This window comes from Lampris incognitus, chromosome 18 (assembly GCF_029633865.1).
Source record: "Lampris incognitus isolate fLamInc1 chromosome 18, fLamInc1.hap2, whole genome shotgun sequence".
Classification (NCBI taxonomy): Eukaryota; Metazoa; Chordata; class Actinopteri; order Lampriformes; family Lampridae; genus Lampris; species Lampris incognitus.
In genome coordinates, this window is record NC_079228.1 from 8,095,213 (window position 1) to 8,115,816 (window position 20,604).

A 20,604-nucleotide genomic window follows, 5' to 3' on the forward strand; every position below is an offset into this window, starting at 1 on the left:
GAATGCTTGTGTGTTCTGTCTGTTCTGCAAAATGCTTGTCTGTTCTGCAGAATGCTTGTCTGTTCTGCAAAATGCTTGTCTGTTCTGCAGAACGCTTGTGTGTTCTGCAAAAGGCTTGTCTGTTCTGCAGAATGCTTGTCTGTTCTGCAGAAATACTTGTCTGTTCTGCAGAACGCTTCTCTGTTCTGTCTGTTCTGCAAAATGCTTGTCTGTTCTGCAGAACGCTTGTCTGTTCTGTCTGTTCTGCAGAACGCTTGTCTGTTCTGCAGAATGCTTGTCTGTTCTGCAAAAGGCTTGTCTATTCTGCAGAATTCTTCTGTTCTGCAGAAATACTTGTCTGTTCTGCAGAAATACTTGTCTGTTCTGCAGAACGCTTCTCTGTTCTGTCTGTTCTGCAAAATGCTTGTCTGTTCTGCAGAATGCTTGTCTAGTTTGTCTATTGTACCTGTTCTGCAAAATGCCTGTCTTCCGCAAAAATGCTTGCCTGTTCTGCAAAATCGTTGTGTGTTCTGCAGAATGGTCCAGCTGTGGTCTGTGTTGTCCTCTTGAGATTTGAAATCCATATGCTAGCCGTATGGATTGTCTTTTTAAGACGAAGGCAGGCAGGAGGTGTGAGCAGGGATTAGTCTGCAGCGCCCACTATGTTTTCTTTTTTTTCCCTTCTTTTTTCCCTTGAAAATGGCTTCCTCCGGCTAACACTTGATTTTGCCATGAATTGCACCATTCATTACTTTGGGACCCTTGGATTCTTGCGTTGCATTAGTCTTTCAATGCAGTAGAGTTAACTCCTTAAGGAAATAGGTGATATTAATTGTAAAAGGATGTTTCATCATAAGTGCAGTGATTTTATCACGATGAAAGATTCATAGTTGGTATAAAAGCTGGGCCTTTTTCCTTTTTGAACTGAAAGCAAAATCCTGCTTTTCCTATTAGCTGAGTTGCCAAGCCTGTTCTTTAGTGGCTGACAGTTGAGGTTGCACACATCACAGGTTTGATTCTAGAGAATCACACCTGTCTGAGTCAGGTAGACAATATACAGTAATGATAAGCACATGCGAGCAGTACATCGACTGAACAATTACAAATCCATGTAGTCAGACGTGACTGTAGGATGACGGTCATTCCATCTTGATCTGAATTCTTCATGGTTCTTGTTTTAAAATAGTTCTACGGTGTGTCATAACACTGGACTCACAGGTTGAGCTACTCTGGCTGCAGCTACGTGTCGTCCTCCCTCCTCCACCCGTCAGCTTGGCGGAGCCAAGTGCAGTTTCGCGGCCAGCAGAATCCTATCAGGCTGGAGGAAATCCTCGCATGCCTCTTGCCATCCGGATTCCAGTTCGACAGCGTGTGGCAGTGGGCGGGGGGAGTGGTTCAGAAGGTGGAGCAGGTGGTCTGGCATCCGGAGGGTTGCCGGTTCCATCCTCGGCTCCGCCCGGCAAAATGTTGGGGCGTCCCTAAGCAAGACCCCTGACTAGGATACTTCTGAGAATGAGGGTGGGGGTCGAGGAGTGATGACAAGCTACCCCTCCCTCTCTTTTTTTCTCCCCAATTGTATCTGGCCCAATTACCCCACTCTTACGAGCAGTCCCGGTCTCTGCTCCACCCCCTCTGCCGACCCGGGGAGGGCTGCAGACTACCACATGCCTCCTCCCATACACGTGGAGTCGCCAGCCGCTTCTGTTCACCTGACGGTGAGGAGTTTCACCAGGGAGACGTAGCGCGTGGGAGGGTCACGCTATCCCCTCCCAATCTCCCCGCCCTAAACAGGTGCCCCGACCGACCAGAGGAGGCGCTAATGCAGCGGCCAGGACACATACCCACATCCGGCTTCCCACCCGCAGACATGGCCTATTGTGTCTGTAGGGACGCCCGACCAAGCCGGAGGTAACACGGGGATTCGAACCGGCGATCCCCGTGTTGGTAGGCGACGGAATAGACCGCTACACCACCCGGACGCCCCCTAGCCACCTTTTGACAGGAGTCAAATTATAGTTTGGTTTTCGTCCTGACAGGCCATGCTTATGGTGCTGTTCGTTATAACCAGTGGAACCGTCCTCATCCTCATCCTACGCCTCGGTTGTTCCCCTTTCACTTGTTGATTTGTTTTGTATTTTGTTTTTTGTTTTTGTTTGTTTTTTTTGGATCTGTTGTCCCCTCATGAGCTCCTGGTTGTGCTGCGGTGTGCCTTCAGCATCCAGTGCGTCTGCCAAGGAACAGCTTTTCCATCCAGAGGCTTGCCATGACACTAGCAGCCAGGCGCTCAGCCTTCCTCCGGCAGTCTGCTCTCCCCCAGAGGAACAGCCCAGCGTTTCCTGTGAGGAACTACCCAGTGCCGGGCCCCCTCCCCACTGTTTCCTGTGGGCAAACTGCCCAGTGCTGGGCCCCCTCCCCTTTAGTGTGGGGAACTACCCAGTGCTGGGCCCCCTCCCCTTTAGTGTGGGGAACTACCCAGTGCTGGGCCCCCTCCCCAGTGTTTAGTGTGGGGAACTGCCTGGTGCCGTGCCCCCTCCCCAGTGTTTAGTGTAGGAAACTGCCTGGTGTCGTGCCCCCTCCCCAGTGTTTAGTGTAGGAAACTGCCTGGTGCCGTGCCCCCTCCCCAGTGTTTAGTGTAGGAAACTGCCTGGTGCCGTGCCCCCTCCCCAGTGTTTAGTGTGGGGAACTGCCTGGTGCCGTGCCCCCTCCCCAGTGTTTAGTGTGGGGAACTGCCCAGTGCTGGGCCCCCTCCCCAGTGTTTAGTGTAGGAAACTGCCTGGTGTCGTGCCCCCCCCCCCCAGTGTTTAGTGTGGGGAACTGCCTGGTGCCATGCCCCCTCCCAAGTGTTTAGTGTGGGGAACTACCTAATGCTGTGCCCCCTCCCCAATTTTTAGTGTAGGAAACTGCCTGGTGCCGTGCCCCCTCCCAAGTGTTTAGTGTGGGGAACTGCTTGGTGCCGTGCCCCCTCCCCTTTAGTGTGGGGAACTGCCCAGTGCTGTGCCCCCTCCCAAGTGTTTAGTGTGGGGAACTGCTTGGTGCCGTGCCCCCTCCCCAGTGTTTAGTGTGGGGAACTACCTAATGCTGTGCCCCCTCCCCAGTGTTTAGTGTAGGAAACTGCCTGGTGTCGTGCCCCCTCCCAAGTGTTTAGTGTGGGGAACTGCCTGGTGCCGTGCCCCCTCCCAAGTATTTAGTGTGGGGAACTACCTAATGCTGTGCCCCCTCCCCAATTTTTAGTGTAGGAAACTGCCTGGTGCCGTGCCCCCTCCCAAGTGTTTAGTGTGGGGAACTGTCCCGTGCCGTGCCCCCTCCCCTTTAGTGTGGGGAACTACCCAATGCCGTGCCCCCTCCTCGGTGTTTAGTGTGGGGAACTGCCTGGTGCCGTGCCCCCTCCCCTTTAGTGTGGGGAACTACCCAATGCCGTGCCCCCTCCTCGGTGTTTAGTGTGGGGAACTGCCTGGTGCTGTGCCCCCCCCCTCCCCAGTGCTTCCTGTGGGGAACTGCCTGGTGCCGTGCCCCCTCCCCTTTAATGTGGGGAACTGCCCGGTGCCTAGCCCCCTCCCCAGTGTTTCGTGTGGGGAACTGCCCGGTGCCGTGCCCCCTCCCACACTGGCCTTCAGGACTCTGCATCTGAACACTGGTCTTATATGACTTTTGAAGGTGTAAATGATCTCTTTGTGGATCTTGGAAACAGAAAACAAGTTAAACTCTTACCGAGTTTTGAGGGAAAACAAAGCTATGCAGATTTTCCTAAAATAAAGAGACTTTCACTGTGTTGTGTGTTTTTTTTTTTTTATGAATAAACTATTCCTCTAATTTCGGGTAAGGCGTCCATGGTGCATAGTTTACAGCAGGGCTTAACTGTTCACAGGGCAGTCTAGCTTTTATGAAGGTCTTTAACTTCCTCGTAGGGAAAAAAAATAAACAGCTATGCTTTTAGATGGACCGGTTGAAATCTGTTTTTGCAATAGAAGTACGGTTGGAAATGATGAACCACTGCTGTTTTCATCTATTTTGTTTCACTTTACTTGAGTGCCCGCTGCTTGATTACCAAACAACGTCGAGCTGTTGCTCGGATGCTGCAAAATCCCATCAGGTTTGCAGCGTATGTGTTTCTACCACACGCTGTGTGTGTGATAATGACCCAGGTGCGGTTTTGTTCTGGACTGGCCACAGGGATCACCAGCTACTCTGGCCCACAACCCAGGGCTGGGCCGCTTGTCTCGCTAGAGCTTTGTAGCTCTGGCGTGCTGGGTGGAAGTACATAAGCGTGAATGGTCACAGAAAAGATCTTTGATGAATTGTGGCCTCGATCAACTCATTGAGAAATGAGACTTTACTGAAAAGCCTGGCACTCTTTTGAGCGTAATATAACTATGACAGACATCTTGTGGCAGGCTTAATAAGATCGTGTCTGTGCTCGCGCATTTGGGTGTTGTTTGGTGTGCTGTTTGACCACTGCTTTTTGTGTGCTTGTCGGGCAAATGCTGAATTTGCTCTCAGCGCTTCTGTTATTTAGATTGATTTTTATTTCGTGTACATTATTGTATTTTATTGACCGCCTTGTTTGTCTCGGTGGTGCTTTTCTTGCCACGTTTGCCGTACAAGTTTGTTGACCTTAATGAGCTCTTGTCCATCCATCTGTCAATTTTCTGTACTTCCATTCCAGACAGACGGACAGACTGAATCCCCCCTGTTGTCCTGGAAGAAATGTTTTGCCACCTGTATATTACAACCCAAGTTCCTCTCCATGCATATGTACTGTATACATCCATATACTCACAAATGGGTAAAGTTGCAACTACATACACACATACATACAGTGGTGTACTGGCCATTGGGTATACCGGAACAAATCCTGGTGGGCTGCTGCATCAGTGTGCCGGTGGACCGTCAAAAAAACCCATGACAGGGCGTCCGGGTGGCGTGGCGGTCTGTTCCGTTGCCTACCAACACGGGGATCCCCGCTCGAATCCCCCGTTACCTCCGGCTTGGCCGGGTGTCCCTACAGACACAATTGGCCGTGTCTGCGGGTGGGAAGCCACATGTGGGTATGTGTCTTGGTTACTGCACTAGCGCCTCCTCTGGTCGGTCGGGGCGCCTGTTCAGGGGGGAGGGGGAAATAGCGTGATCCTCCCACGCGCTACATCTCCCTGGTGAAACTCCACACTGTTAGGTGAAAAGAAATGGCTGGTGACTCCACATGTATCCAGTAGTGGATCTAGAGATGTTTTCCTGGGGTGGCAAAGGGGTGGCAAGACTGTGTCCCAGAGGTGGCAGCTGCCACCCCTTGCCACCCTGTAGATCCGCCCCTGCATGTATCGGAGGAGGCATGTGGTAGTCTGCAGCCCTCCCGCGGATCGGCAGAGGGGGTTGGAGTAGCGATCGGGATGGCTTGGAAGAGTGGGGTAATTGGCCGCATACAATTGGGGAGAAAAGGGGGGGGGGGACTGAGGTTAGCATCGAATATTACCCCAAGATTCATAGCAGCCTGCTTAAGACTACCTAACCGAACACCAAGATTAGTAACGAAAGGGCTGATTGAATTTTCAGGACCAAACACAATGACCTCAGACTTACCGTCATTAAATTGGAGAAAATGTTCATACATCAAGGATTTAATGTCAGAGAGGCAAGTTGTGAGCTTTGCTAGGGCGCTAGGATCTGTGGGTTTTAGTGGCATGTAGTATAACTGAGTGTCATCAGCATAGAAACGATAGAGCACATCCTGATTTTAAATGACCTGGCCAAGGGGCAGCATGTATAAAGAAAAGAGAAGGGGGGCAAGAACTGAGGCTTAAGGGACACCACAACTCAGCTGAGCCTCCGAGGAGGTAGAGTTACGCAGAGTAACAGAAAAAGTCCTGTTGGTGAGGTAAGAGCGTAATAAGCTAAGAGCCGAGCCCTTGATGCCAACCCAACTCTCCAAGCGATGTAAGAGGATGTTGTGGTCGACTGTGTCAAAGGCAGCACTTAAGTATAAAAGAACTAAAATCGAGCAGGCACCTCTGTGTGCAGTCGGCAGTAGGTCATTAGGACCTTAACTAGTACTTCGTTGGTACTATGACGTGCTCTAAAACCAGACTGGAAACTATTAAAACAGTATTAGTGTTCTTAAAAGAAATCAATTAAGAATAAATAACTGTCCCCGGAACCTTAGATAGAAAAGACAATTTGGAGATTGGTCTGTCGTTACTTAGGGACAGGGGGTCTAAATTATGTTTCTTCAGCAATGGGTGAACAATGGCATGCTCAAAAGAACCGGAGGCCAGAGAATTATTAAGAATTTGCAGAATCACGGGGCTGATAGTTGAAAATACCTCCTTGAGCAGCTTAGTGGGAATGATGTCTAGGATGCAGGAGGAGGAGTTCATATTGGAGGCTGTACTCTCTAACACAGAAATTGTAATTGGGTGAAAGAGGTGGAATTAACACGGGGAATGAAACGAATGCATGAGCCTGGCTGGATTTGGGACCTGATATTCTCCACCTTACAAAATGAGTGAGAAATTTTTCGGACAACTCCACATCAGGTTCAAAAAGAGAACTGGGGGGACCATTGATAGCAAAATCAATTAAATAGGTAAAGAGAACTTTAGAATTGTGGTTATTTCTTGATATTAGCTAAGAGAAGTACGCTGACCTCGCAATCCTTAACTGCCTTCTGGTAAATTAACGTTTTGTTTTTAAGGGTGTCATATGCTAATTCGGCCTCGTTGACCTTCCATGGTCGTTCTGATTTTCTACGGCGTCTACTAAGGGCGCGAGGGTGATCATTCAGCCACTTATGAATGAGTGTAGCGACTCACTGACATGCCGTGCTTTTATTTCTCACAACCATTCAACTTAACCTTTCTTCTTCTAACACACTAAATAAAACAAGGCTTCGGCCTTGTGCAACTTGAGAAAATATCAAATAAAATAAAGTGAAATATCAAAATCCTGTCTTATGTTTTTAGGCTCACCACTTTTGTCGGCTTCATATCCGAAACGTTGCCATGCTGGCGCAGTGTTAGTTTTCACTGACACTAATTCTGCCCTGTGTCTCTCATCTCCCCCCAACAGAGCAAACACACCGTGCATCGTGCGCATCTTCCCCACACCCCTACTGAAATCTGATCTCCTCGTGTATAAACCAACATGATATAATATTAATCACATTGTCATATCACTTATGATTATTACTAATGCAGTACAAGTTGGATTTAGCGCCGTGACACCGTCGGCACAGGTTGCTGATGTAGTAGGCTACTATTTCATTTGCCAGAACGTCTGATGCTCATAAATACCGGTTCCGTCGGTTTGTGTAAAATCAAACCGGTTTAAGGTCGTTTACTGAACCGGACCGGTAAACCGGAAACCGACCCAACTCTACTTTGGAACTGGACCGAGGACCAGAATGAAAAGAGGTTGTGGAGTGAAGGGGTGAGGGGGTGCCCAGACTCGCAGATGTACTGTGGTTTGAAAGGTTGGGGGATTGGGAACGCCAATGATTTTGGAGGCGTTGTGAGTCAGTTGAGTTTTTTCGTGTTGGCGGCAGTTGACAGGCCGGAGAAGCAGATGGAGCAGTAGAGTATTATGGGTTGAATTATGCTTTCGGAGAGTAGCAACAGAAGGTGTGTGTATGTGGGGGGGAGGGGGGGTAGCAGAAAGTGCTTTGACATTGCAGATGACGGAGTCTTTGCTGGCAGCATTTATGGGTGTCAGTGGTGAGTTGATCGAAACTTAGTTTATTGTCCAAGGTGAACCTTAGATATACTCTACCATCTCCACAGTCTCACTGATGATGGAAATGGAGCCGCGTAAACTGGATGTGCCAGTGGACAATTACTTTGTCTTTTTGTAATGGTGGAAAATGGAGCCAGCAGAGCAGCCCAGATAGCCTTCTCTCGAGCAACCTCCTGGAGCCTCTCAAGGGAGATCCCTGGTTGTTTCCAGCAGCTAAGATACTCCTCCAGCATGTCCTGGGTCTGCCCTGGAGCCTCTTTCCTCTTGGGTCCAAGTTGTGCCTTGGAGGCATCCTTACCAAATACCTGCATCTTCTTTCGTGTCGGAGGAGCTGTGCATCTATTTTAAAATCCTCCCCGACTGCTGGGCTTACTGCCCTACCATGTGGAGTGAGCCCAGTAATCCTTTGGAGAAACTTAATTTTTACCACCTGTAGCCACAATCTAATTCTTTTGTTTGCTTCAATAGTTTGCAACCGTAGCTAAGGGTTTGGGGGAAGAATCAAAAGCTTTGTTTTTGACTCAACTCCTTCACTTTGCCGGTCTGATACAGGCCTATTCCAATGTTTATCTTGCAGTCTTTTTTTAATCCTCGCTTGTGAGGATAAGACCCTCATACCTTATACATACCATAACTCCTCTAGCTGGCGGAACTGCTCGTTCCCCATCTGAATGTGACGAGCTTTGTTTTAGAGGGTTTTTTTTCTGGTACCGGACCAGGGTCTGCTGTAGTGCATGCCTGAGATCACTGTCTGATAAGGCCGACAGGAAGACATCATCTACAAACGGCCGAGTCTCTATCCTGATGTCACCATGTTGGACACTCTCCAGGCCTCAGCTGTGTCTTCCAGTCTAACACCCGCTTTGAACAAGCCTTTCACTCAATCACAAGAATGTCAACACAACTCTCAAAGTGAGTGTACAGGGATCAAATGGCCTCTGACAGCGGTCCTAGTGCAACCAAGCTCTCATAGCGCCCCTCTCAGGATGCCTTCGGGAACATCTTCTCCAAATCCCTCAACCCATGTAGACTGGATTAATAAACCCCATGACCCCTCAATTATCTGTGAGACGATAAGGATGTGTATCTAACTGGGCGGCCCGGTGGTTAGCCCTGTTGCCTCACCGCAAGAAGGTCCTGGGTTTGAACCCCGGGCCGTCCCAGGTCCTTTCTGTGTGGCGTTTGCATGTTCTCCCCGTGTCTGCTTGGGTTTCTTCCGGGTGCTCTGGTTTCCTCCCACCATCAAAAAGACGTGCATGTTAGGGTTCATACTCCTGTATGTGCCCCTCACCAAAGCAATGGAATGAAGAACTGGAGTTGGTCCCCGGGTGCTGCACGGCAGTTGCCCATTGCTCCTATACAATAGGATGGGTTAAATGCAGAGAATACATTCCTTGTATGTATGTACAAACGACAGATAAAGTGTATTCTATTCCAGCTAAATATAATCATCTGGTTAATTGTTCCCAATAGTGACTACTGAGGTTCGTGTGAATGGGACACAGTGATTACTTTGGACAACTCTGAAGCAGAATGTTTGAGGGCCACATCTTAGGAATGGGTGGCGGGTGGGTTAACTTTATTGTCCCTGCAGGTTTTTAGCTCTGATTGTACAATAAGGCCTTCTGGAGAGGAGAGCTTGGAATATGGGACTTACACGGCCGTGCACACAGATCATCACACAGTGATTGCACTTGACTAATTGCTCCAGGGCTTCGGGGACATTTAATAGAATGACTGTGAAGTCTGGAGAACATTCTGGTTGCTACTGTACCGCTGGACCACCGCGAGGCGAGTCTGAGGCTGTGAGGACCGTTGTGAGGCTGCCTTTATCTTGGACGGCGGTTGCCTTGCCGTCATAGCTTGAAGGGGTCAAGGGGAGGCTGATCCATGGTGACATCAGCTGTGTGACTGTGTGTTCCCTGTAGGGCTTACCTGTCCGGTGCACGCAAGGACTTACCAACCCTGGACGTAACCTGGCTCTCGCACCTAACAGGCCTCCAATACCACTGTACACACAACCGTAAATGCACACACATTCGCACAAACGGGTTGTGTCGGGTCAGGTTTCCATACAGCTACTATTATCTGGTTATTTGTTTGCTGCTAAGTTGGCGAGGGTCCTGACATTAGACAGCTGGAATCCAGAAGGAATGCATGGGGAAGGCACTGTAGGCAAGGTTTTAAAGTTTTTGCCAAGTTGAAATTTTTGCAGGCAGACACACACATACACACAACCACCCATATATACACACACGCATACACACAAACACACAGCATTTTATTAAATTACAAGGACATTTCCACGGTTCCGCTTTGCTGCATCCTCTCCTGTCAGATATTTGCGCCAGCGTAATGACTTAATGGCTGAATATTAAAGTATGACCCAGATTGAAGTCACATGATGGCTGCGTCCCAGAAGATAAAAGAAGCGCCGCTTAGAAGCAACGACAAAATAGAGCTCGCTCCTTCAAAGGACCCCGTTTGTAGAGCAGCCGAGATACAGATGCCCGTCGCCTCCCATCCGCCTCGCAACGCCAACATAATGCGACGGAACCGGCCGGAGGTGTGGATTCCTTCATCAGATATTTCTGCTGGACGGTGTGCAGCATTTTCTCGAGTTCTTCCTCCTCTCTCACAGAGGCCGACATCATTTTTGTCTTGCTCCCTCCGTCATTCTGCACATTTTTTCCTCTTTCTCCCCCCCCCCCCCCACCCCCCCACCCCCTGCTCACTGCAGTATCCTTAGATTCCCTGCCTTTGTCCTGGTTTGTCCCCTCTTCGCCCAGCGTGCGCTGCAGTGATCTGGAGCTCTGTCGGCTCAGGATGGGTGAACACTCCTGATGTGGAGAGAACGGTGGTGGTGCTGGGGTGGTGGGGTGGTGGTGGGGTGGTTGTAGGCAGACAGAATGAATGATGCTTCGTTTGGACTCCTTTCTCTCACGCAGACGCACCGACGTGTTCCTCTGTGGTCTCGCTTACCGACGCGTTATACCTCCCTACCCTACCCTACCCTACCCGCCCCGGCACTCTTGTTCTGGCCCTGCAACGGGGCCCTTGTGGTTGTAAAGTAAAGAGAGACGGGGAAAGCAGGGGGGAAAGGAAAAGAAATATATCTTGTTTTGACGCTATTGTGATTTGGTTCTAGGAGCCATCGCAACGTCCTCATGTGACCCCCCCCCCCACACACACACACACACACTTGGTACGGCAGTGGCTTGCCAAGCTAAGATGGAGGGGAGGGGGAGATTTTGGTTGGGGGAGTTCGGAGTAGGGAAGGGGGGGGGTGGGGACTCGGGGACCAAAACGATTCCTGCATTTTAGGTGATTCACTACTGTGTACGATATGCATGTCCCCGCGTTGCTTATGCTCGCCCCCCCCCCCCCCATGGGAGCTTCTCGCAGGCCTTTGGTCCAGCGGCTGTGACAGCAGGAGCAGCAGGAGGGTCAGGGTTTCTGAGCTTGCCCTTGTCCTCCGCGCATCGTGTTTGGTATGTGGCGCCAATCGTGTCTGCTTGTCTGTCCGTTGCTGCTCGTTGTTGGCACTGCAGCTCAGACTCGACCTGAGGACGTGAGATAATAGAAATCTGTGCGCAATTAGGGGCCGAGTCACGTGCGAGAACAATTGTCCAACATGAATTGTGCCCCTTAGTCTTTGGGTGACCCACGGCTTGCAACGTGCCACAGATACTGCTTGTTCTTCTGCGTCGTCAGGCGTCCCCTGGGGGCTTTTCTGACGAGGGACGAAACCCGATCCCGGATTGGCTTCTGATTTCCACTTAAGCGGGCGTTTGGAGGACCGTGGCGCAGAATTCTGACGAGCTGCTTAGGAATATTAAACGATGGGCAAGGTAATAGGAGGTTATGCAAATTGTACTAATCAGGCACGCTCGCCATCCATGCGGCTTCCCGCGGAGCAAAAGGTAACACCTTCGCCGGCTCGGGCCGGCCACGTGGGCAAGGGGGCACGCGGCACTCGTTCGTCTTCGTTGCGGTATTTCCTGCCTGCGGCAGCGGAAGCAGCAGCACGCTGTAGCGCAAACTGAACAAAACCACATTTATACGAGAAATAGGGGCGCCAAGGGTCGCAACAGCACCCCCTGTTGGTCAGGGTTTGGAATCGTGTTTTTTTTTGTAATGGTGGTGAAATAGTTTTCACAATAAATAGCCCAAATAAATACCTAAGATGATGCATGTTTCTTGTTATGTTGAAACGGTTGTGAAATAAGCGAATTTGATTGGAATATAACAAAACTATATAATATGGAATATAATGTGAAACTAACGAAAATCAAAAAATACGTTTTTATTTATTTATTACTTCATTATTATTTTATTATTTTTATGTATTATTATTTCATTATGTTTAATATTTTAAATCATTTCATTGCACTGAATTGTCCATGGGTATAAATGCGTGTGTGTCGGCCCTGTGTGATGGTCTGGCTGGCGGCCTGTCCAGGGTGTCTCCCCGCCTGCCGCCCAGTGACTGCTGGGATAGGCTCCAGCGTCCCAGCGACCCTGAGAGCAGGAGAAGCGGCTTGGATGATGGATGGGTGGATGGATGGATGGGTGGATGGGTGGATGGATGGATATGATAAAACTTACGTTTCACGTGCTCGTGTGGTGAGAAGCTGCTTCGGCCTCCACTTGGAGTGGTGCCCTCTTCGTATCCACACACGATGGCGATGACTCAAAAAAAAGTTTGGTATCTAGCTTTTATTTGTTTAACTCCAAGCCACGGTCACCGGCTTGGGCTTGACCAGCCCTGCACGAATTGTGGGTTTTGTGGCGTTCGTTGGATATGTGTGATGGCTTAGGCTACATTCTAGTGTTAATTGGGCAGCGTTGGGCCACACCTCGTTGATAAGCCATCACAAGTGTCGTGCACCTCCTTTGGCGTCACTTTTACTTTGACTTAATTTGGTTTCACGTGACCCGACCCCCTTAGTCCGGCCGGTAACCCCCCCCCCCCCCCGAAACACATTACCATCACTATGCCGCACAATTGATACACAGTTGCTACTTTTACCGCTGGGGGAAAAGGTGGAGAGCAATGCCAAAATGGAAGCAGGAGTTGCATGTAATTTTTACATATATAAATCAATTACCATGGCAACGGAATAACAGTACGCCAGAGGACATTTTTCAGAACTCTCACACACACATGCTCAGTCTCTCTCTCTCTCTCTCTCTCTCTCTCTCTCTCTCTCTGATGTGTCTATGTCTCTCTCTCTCTCTCTCTCTCTCTGATGTGTGTCTATGTCACTCTCTCTCTCTCTCTCTCTCTCTGATGTGTGTCTATGTCACTCTCTCTCTCTCTCTCTCTCTCTGATGTGTGTCTATGTCACTCTCTCTCTCTCTCTCTCTCTCTCTCTGATGTGTGTCTATGTCACTCTCTCTCTCTCTCTCTCTCTCTCTCTGATGTGTGTCTATGTCACTCTCTCTCTCTCTCTCTCTCTCTCTCTGATGTGTGTCTATGTCACTCTCTCTCTCTCTCTCTCTCTCTCTGATGTGTGTCTATGTCACTCTCTCTCTCTCTCTCTCTCTCTCTCTCTCTCTGATGTGTGTCTATGTCACTCTCTCTCTCTCTCTCTCTCTCTCTGATGTGTGTCTATGTCACTCTCTCTCTCTCTCTCTCTCTCTGATGTGTGTCTATGTCACTCTCTCTCTCTCTCTCTCTCTGATGTGTGTCTATGTCACTCTCTCTCTCTCTCTCTCTGATGTGTGTCTATGTCACTCTCTCTCTCTCTCTCTCTGATGTGTGTCTATGTCACTCTCTCTCTCTCTCTCTCTCTCTCTGATGTGTGTCTATGTCACTCTCTCTCTCTCTCTCTCTCTCTCTCTCTCTCTGATGTGTCTATGTCTCTCTCTCTCTCTCTCTCTCTCTGATGTGTGTCTATGTCACTATCTCTCTCTCTCTCTCTCTCTGTTGTCTGTCTGTCTGTCTCTCTGTTGTCTGCGTCTGTGTCTCGCTCTCCATGTTGTCTGTGTCTATGTCTCTCTCTCTTGTCTATGTCTGTCTGTCTGTCTCTCTCTCTCTCTCTCTCACTGTTGTCTCTCTGTTGTCTGTGTCTATGTCTCACTCTCTGAGTTGTCTGTCTGTCTGTCTCTGTTGTGTGTGTCTGTCTCTGTTCTCTCTCTCACTCTGTTCTCTTTCTCTCTCTCTCTCTCTCTCTCTCTCTCTCTCTCTCTCTCTCTCGTTTTCACTATGTATATGAGTATTTGTGTTAATGTCGTTATGTTGATGTGAATGAAGAATTGGACCATTAAAGGCTTGGTTAAAGGTCAAAGGTCTCTCTCTCACTCTGTTCTCTCTCTCTCTCTCTCTCTCTCTCTCTCTCTCTCTCTCTCTCTCTCTCTCTCTCTCTCTCTCTCGTTTTCACTATGTATATGAGTATTTGTGTTAATGTCGTTACGTTGATGTGAATGAAGAATTGGACTATTAAAGGCTTGGTTAAAGGTCAAAGGTCTCTCTCTCACTCTGTTCTCTCTCTCTCTCTCTCGTTTTCACTATGTATATGAGTATTTGTGTCAATGTCGTTACGTTGATGTGAATGAAGAATTGGACCGTTAAAGGCTTGGTCAAAGGTCTCTCTCTCTCTCTCTCTCTCTCTCTCTCTCTCTCTCTCTCTCTCTTGTCTGTGTCTGTCTGTCTGCCCCAGACGTCATCATACTGATAGGCATCGGCAGAAGTAGAAAACACTGTCATGACTCACAAGGACTTGTCGAAAGCGTTTTTGAAAGGGCCGATCAGGAACTTTCGTTATTTATTTTGTTTATGGTGTATTATTTATTATTAGTTCTAGTCAATTATTTATTATTAAACTCAATTACGACATAAGACAAGTGTGTGTGTGTGTGTGTGTGTGTAAGTGGTCTTACGGGTCAAATGACCCACAGCAGTGTTTAACGGCAGAGAAAAGACTCTAAATGATCTTCTATTTTTTTCAGCCAGAACTTTGATGACTTTTCCTACAGTGACCCCAGCATTAGAAAGGGTGTTTTTTGCTCATATCTCCACGAAAGCTGTACACCACCGGGCTACTAAGATTGGTACTTAGCGTCGTGTTTGGGCGAGACTGTCCTCCACCAAAAAACGGCCCCATAGGTCGTTTGAGCCTAACTTAACCAACCCGACCACCGAATACTGGCCGATCTGGCCAATCCCAGCGCTCGGATGCTGCGCGTGGCGTCTCAAGCGCGACTCGTACGTCATACCGAGTACTTACAAGATGGCGTCTCGGCGGGAGACGCAAGACGAGGTAATTAACAACTTCCATAGAATATTGGTTAACGTGGCATTGAGCCGTTATTTGTTTCGCTTTGTGTTTTTAAACGACACGGGCCGTTGGGTTTGTGTACGCGAGCGAGCTGCCCGCCGCTGCGCCGGACCGGGTGGACCCGGACCCGGACCCGGACGCGGTGCGGGCGGCGACTGTACAGAAACCGGCTTGTGTTGTGTGCTAACCGGCGACTGGAACTCAGACTCGATCCCAGATGTAAAGCGGGTTGAGTGGCTACTGCAGCTAGAAGAGGGCTTTATAAACAATGCAACTTGATTGATTGATTGATTGCACGAGCAGCTTATTACGACCTGAGGTGACGTTTTAAGCTACTTCCTCGCGCTCCTGCTCAATCATAACACGTTGCTTCCCCTGTAACGATAAGCGACCTCCTCCCATAAGCTCTCGCGAGAACGAACATTAATAAAAGCCAAGTGTAGTGTCGCATAGCGGTTATGACGTCCGCGCTAGCTGACTTGCTAACTTGTGGCTAACGTTAAGTTAGCTCTTGTGACGTCATTCATAGGTAAACATGCTGCCAATAGCGATCTTACTGACTATACTAAACGGAGAAACTACACAAACACACACTGGCTGCATATTCTGTTGTTCTCACCAGGGGCGATTCTAGGATCAGAGCTTTAGGGGTGCTGAGCACCCAGAGTGCTGGCCGGCCAGGCAAGATACATTTGGGGGGGGGGGGGATCAAACCATTTTCGAAGCAATGGGGGGGTGCTGTATTTTTGTTGTTAAAATATTACGTTTAAACCATATACTGGATATGGTTTTGACATTTCTTCAGCTTATTAAACATGGACATACAGGAAAAAATATCTTCAATTTTAGGGGTGCTGGGGTTCAATGTAGGGGTGCTGCAGCACCCCCAAAAATGGGCTAGAAACGCCTATGGTTCTCACGCTGTTTTAAAGCCCACAACGCACAGAGGCGACAAGCGTCTGTGGCATATCTCCTGCCGCCGGTAGGGGCGCTATTTCAGGAAACGCTCCTGTGGGTCGTATTGGAGGACGAACGACCTATGTGGTCGTATGGGTTGGAGGACTTGCTGGTTTAGGTCACGTGTGACCCTAACCCATGTGTGGGTCATGTTTGACCCTCTAGAAACGGGTGGTGTCCACTGATGAAACGCAGTCCGCACTGTGAAGAGGGAAAACCCAGATAGTCACACACAGTGTGTGATGAATGGCAGGTTGTTTCTTCGTGCAAAATAGATTTGGCGGTTTAAACTTAATTCTAAGTTGCTTTAATTGAGAGGTTTAATGAAGGCGGGCCGTAAATGACCCTTAAGGCAAGGGCAGCATACACCATGTGTGGACAACACAAGGGTTAAAAAGCTTTGTTAGTGATGGAGACGGAACACAAACGAGAGACGCTGTTACAGTAAACAGTTATTGTGATTACAACTGGTTACCGTCAGTAGGAGAAAAATGACAGACTCTGTCTGGCCACTGAATTAATGGCATAAACAAATGTTTCCTTTCCTTCTCCAATGACAGTTTAACCACCTCCTGTGTGTGTGTGTGTGTGTGTGTGTGTGTGTGTGTGTGTGTGTGTGTGTGTGTGTGTGTGTGTGTGTGTGTGTGTGTGTGCATATGCATATCATCTCCCTGCAGGTCTTGCCGTGAGCTTGACGTGACTTGTCCAAATCCTCGTTCCTCTCACATTTGGCAACCGGAACTGAATCAAATCAGATCCGAGCATGTTTCTCTGCACTTGTTGCCTCGTCGCACTTTAAAATGCATCACAGTTTTCTTCCATAAACGGAGTCCGGCGAGTAGATGTATGATAGAAATACTGAGTCAAGCAGGGCCCCACACTTGAAAAAGGGGAGAGAAGTTCCATGATCCCCCCCCCCCCTTCTCCATTTTGCAATCTGGGCAAGTATTCGTAGTCATAACCACATGTGGCAAAAATTAGAGGTTGAGTTGCATTGTACAGCTGCTGTGGAGGCTGCATTGTTGAGTGTGTGTTCGTATGTGGGTCATCTTGGCCGGATGTCGTTTTTTGTTTTTTTTGTTTTTTGTACATCCTGCTGTAGGAACTGAGCTCAGAGGTGTCAACAGCAGACGGCATCGGTGTCAGCATTTCCCTCTTTCGTTGTTATAAACGTCTCCTCTTGAAGGTGCTGTCATAAGTGATGGTGTTTGTGGAGAACATGATGGGTTTGAGGTTGGTGTACTGATGGCGCTCTTTCTTTGTGCTGCAGGTGTTTCTCTGGAGGAGCTGTGTGGCTCCTCGGCGCTGCCTGCAGCCAGACTCCACCATTTCTTCTGGTAAGAGCTTCCCTGGCTCAGCTCCACACAGCCAGTGGCACCACATTACATGCAGAACATCTCCATCCAATGCACTGCTACCCACCACATCTCAGGACCATGCTACTCACACACACACACACACACATAGGTGTCTGTGTTTGTGTGTGGTGGGTTGTTTTTGAGTAAAAATGTTGATGCAAAATGGTCACACACAATGAAATGTATTGATTTTTGCAGGTGATTTGGCTTCATTAAATATATGTATATGTATGTATGGAACACAAGGGTTAAGTTTAGTGGGAGCTATATTTTCTGTAAAGTCCTAAAAATAAGATGTAAGACCATCACTGTTTTGAACTGGTTCATTTGTGTATTTGCTTTGCAGTCCTTTCCCCATATTTTTTGGCTTCCCGCTTCCACAAACTGAACCTTACCTTGTGACTTCAAATAATAAGTCATCATTTAGGTTGTTTTAATCCCCCTCTTTCAGTCTTCCACACCCTGATGAGACTCGTATCCCCCCAAGTTCACATTGAAGTCTTTCATTTGTGAACTGATGTCAACCAAGTTTGGGTGATTATTTCTCTGCCGCTTTCCAACTTCTACTCCCAAATCCTTGCTGCAAACCAAGCCTGCTTAATAAGCTGGGGCTTAAATGTATTTGCTAGGAATAGTAACTCGTCATTAGCATACACATGAATGATATATGTAGGCACATGTAATACGTTGGTTAAGCATTAGAACAGGTCACTTGAATGGTTTTTGTGATCTTTCAGTGGACTGTGTAAATAGCCTTACAGTAAATAGCTTCTTCTTGTGGAATCTCTTGAATGACTAGGACACCACCACGCGCTACAAATTATGGCTATGAGGTTGTGACAGTACAAGAGATGTAGTAGGGCAACAAATGCTTCAGCTGGGGTCAACAGGAATAATAGGTTGCTCATTATTCTTGGGTGTTTTGCTTTTATGAAAGGTGGTTTGAGTATTCAGTTAGCAGGGACAATATGGAGGCGCCCCTCTGGGACATGAGGAACGCCAGTCTGCGGTTGATTTCCCTGCCTATATATTTGTGTGTGTGTGTGTGTGCTCTATCAGGAAGTGAGAAAAGCCTCGGGGTATACACTCATGCTGGCAGGTGTATCTTTACTGCTCTCAGCCTCTACAAAATGGATTACTACAAAAGGGATTATTAATGACCGCTGCTGAAAAGGGAATTTGAACTAAGTGAGTGCCAGGCCACGGATATATATTTTGTTAAAAGATCCTGCACAAATCTGGATTATTATTACCAGTCTTGTTTTTTTTTCTTTTCTGATATGCCTGAACGTTCTATTGTTAGTCCACGCCAGAACCAGTAACAAGGGTGTATGATTGGGTCGAGATGTTCATGATTTGTCCCTGCCATGTTTTTTGACAACCTAAAGCTGTCACTAGTACTAATTTGATGATGATCATCATCATCATCGTCAGTGGTCACTCAGGGTCAAGTATGACTGGCCTCCTTCTAGATCCTTGTGAGTCTTCAGGTGGGTGTAGAGGCCGATCCTGGAGCCGCATATTTTGGGCCAGTGTGGACAAGGGTGTGAATAAGTGAATGAGGATGTGTTTTGGGCCTTTCTGGTAACTCGCTCCTTTCTGAGTCTGCACTTGTTTTCAGCAGCACAGTGAAGGTCATGGTTGTAGCGCCCAGCACTCTCACAGACAGCCAGTCTCCAGGCCTCCCTGTTTGTTGCTGCTTGTCTCCAGGTGTGAAGGTCGATGCCAAAACTTTTGATGTGGGCCTTGATGTTATCTTCATATCGCTTCTTTTGTCTCCCTGAGTTATGGCATCCTGTCACAAGCTGAGAGTAAAGGACCTGTTTTAGGAGGCGAGAGTCAGACATGCAGAGGACATGGCCAGTCCATCTCAGCTGATGTTGTGCGATGGTGGCAGTTACAACAGGCATGTTGGCCTCCTCGAGGATGCTGAAGATGATGGGCTTATCCTCCCAGCTGATCTTAAGGATCTTCCTGAGGCATCGCTGTTGGTTTACTTGGAGTGTCTTCAGGTGCCTGCTACTGTATATGTGGTCCAGGTTTCTGAGCCATACAGTAGGGTGGGCAGCACTGCCGCTTTGTGCACCAGAATTTTTGTTCTGGACTGAAGGTCGCAGTTTCAAAAACCCTTTTTCTCACTCTTGCGAAGGCCCAGCTGGCACCACTGACACAATGGTGTATTTCAATGTCAGTGTTGGCTTTGGAGGAGAGAAGGTTGCCAAGATATAGGAACTGTTCCATGTTTTCGAGTCTGGTGTTGTGTACAGTGATGGAGGGGGCAGAGCAGGCATATTTCTGTTGGGTTGGGGTTGGTAGAGGATATGGGTCTTTTTTATGTTAATGGCCAGGCCAAGCTGCTTTTATGCCTTTGCAAAGGCGTCCGGTATGTTCTTTAGTTCCTCTTCTACGAGGGACACATTGTCATTGGCGTACTGCAGCTAAATGATGGATGTAGTTTTATTTAGCTCTGAATCTGTTAATATTCAGAATCCCATCAATGCTGTACATGATTTTGACCCCCTGAGACAGATTGGGACCCGTGACATGGAGGATGGTGGCAAAGAAGACAGAGAACAGGGTTGGGGCAATGACACAGCCTTGTTTAACTCCTGTGTGGACCTTGAAGGACTCTGTCTCGTCTCCATAACTGCTGAGTACTCTAGCTGACATGTTGTCATGTAGTACTCATAGTACTCTGATATATTTGTCAAGGCAGCCTATTTTTGCTAGAAAGAGCCAGAGGGCCTGGTGGTTTACAGAATCAAAAGCTTTAATTAAATCTATGAGGGCCATGTACAATGGCTGATTCTGTTCCTGGGCTTTTTCTTGGAGTTGGCAAGCAGTAAAAATCATGTCCATTTAGAAAATACTCTGTCATCGTACCTAATTTGAAACAACTCCATGGCAGTGCCATATGTCCACATTTGTTGACATGCACGGCTACAGACATGACAAACAGCCGGGCATCTCAAAGTGAACTCTGCCAGTCACACAAGCAGAATCTGCACATAAAATAGAAGACACACTAGAGAAACATTCCTGAAGGTAAATACCAAAAAAATAGATGACTTAATAGCTTACATTGTTCAATGGATTTGCCAGAAGTTTTAGTAAATAGTGTGATGCCCTGACGGCCTGTCCAGGGTGTCTCCCCGCCGGCCGCCCAATGACTGCTGGGATAGGCTCCAGCCTCCCCGCGACCCTGAGAGCAGGATAAGCGGTTTGGATAATGGATGGATGGGTGTTATATTACATCAGGATTATCGATGTAGGCTAGATATTTATAAATAGTATAATGTCAGTAT

General features: G+C 48.2%; 1 protein-coding gene across 5 annotated transcripts in view; it reads left to right on the forward strand.

Moving 5' to 3' along the window:
* Window positions 1–20,604, forward strand: part of thrb (thyroid hormone receptor beta) — a 137,482-nt gene that overhangs the window by 46,477 nt on the left and 70,401 nt on the right. For 4 of the 5 annotated variants that reach the window (XM_056298564.1, XM_056298567.1, XM_056298568.1 and 1 more), the window contains exon 2: window positions 17,212–17,278. The gene's annotated coding sequence lies outside the window, so the exon portion shown is untranslated. Of the gene's footprint in view, window positions 1–17,211; window positions 17,279–17,750; window positions 17,834–20,604 lie in introns of all 5 variants that reach the window. The other variant, XM_056298566.1, reaches the window with a different exon arrangement.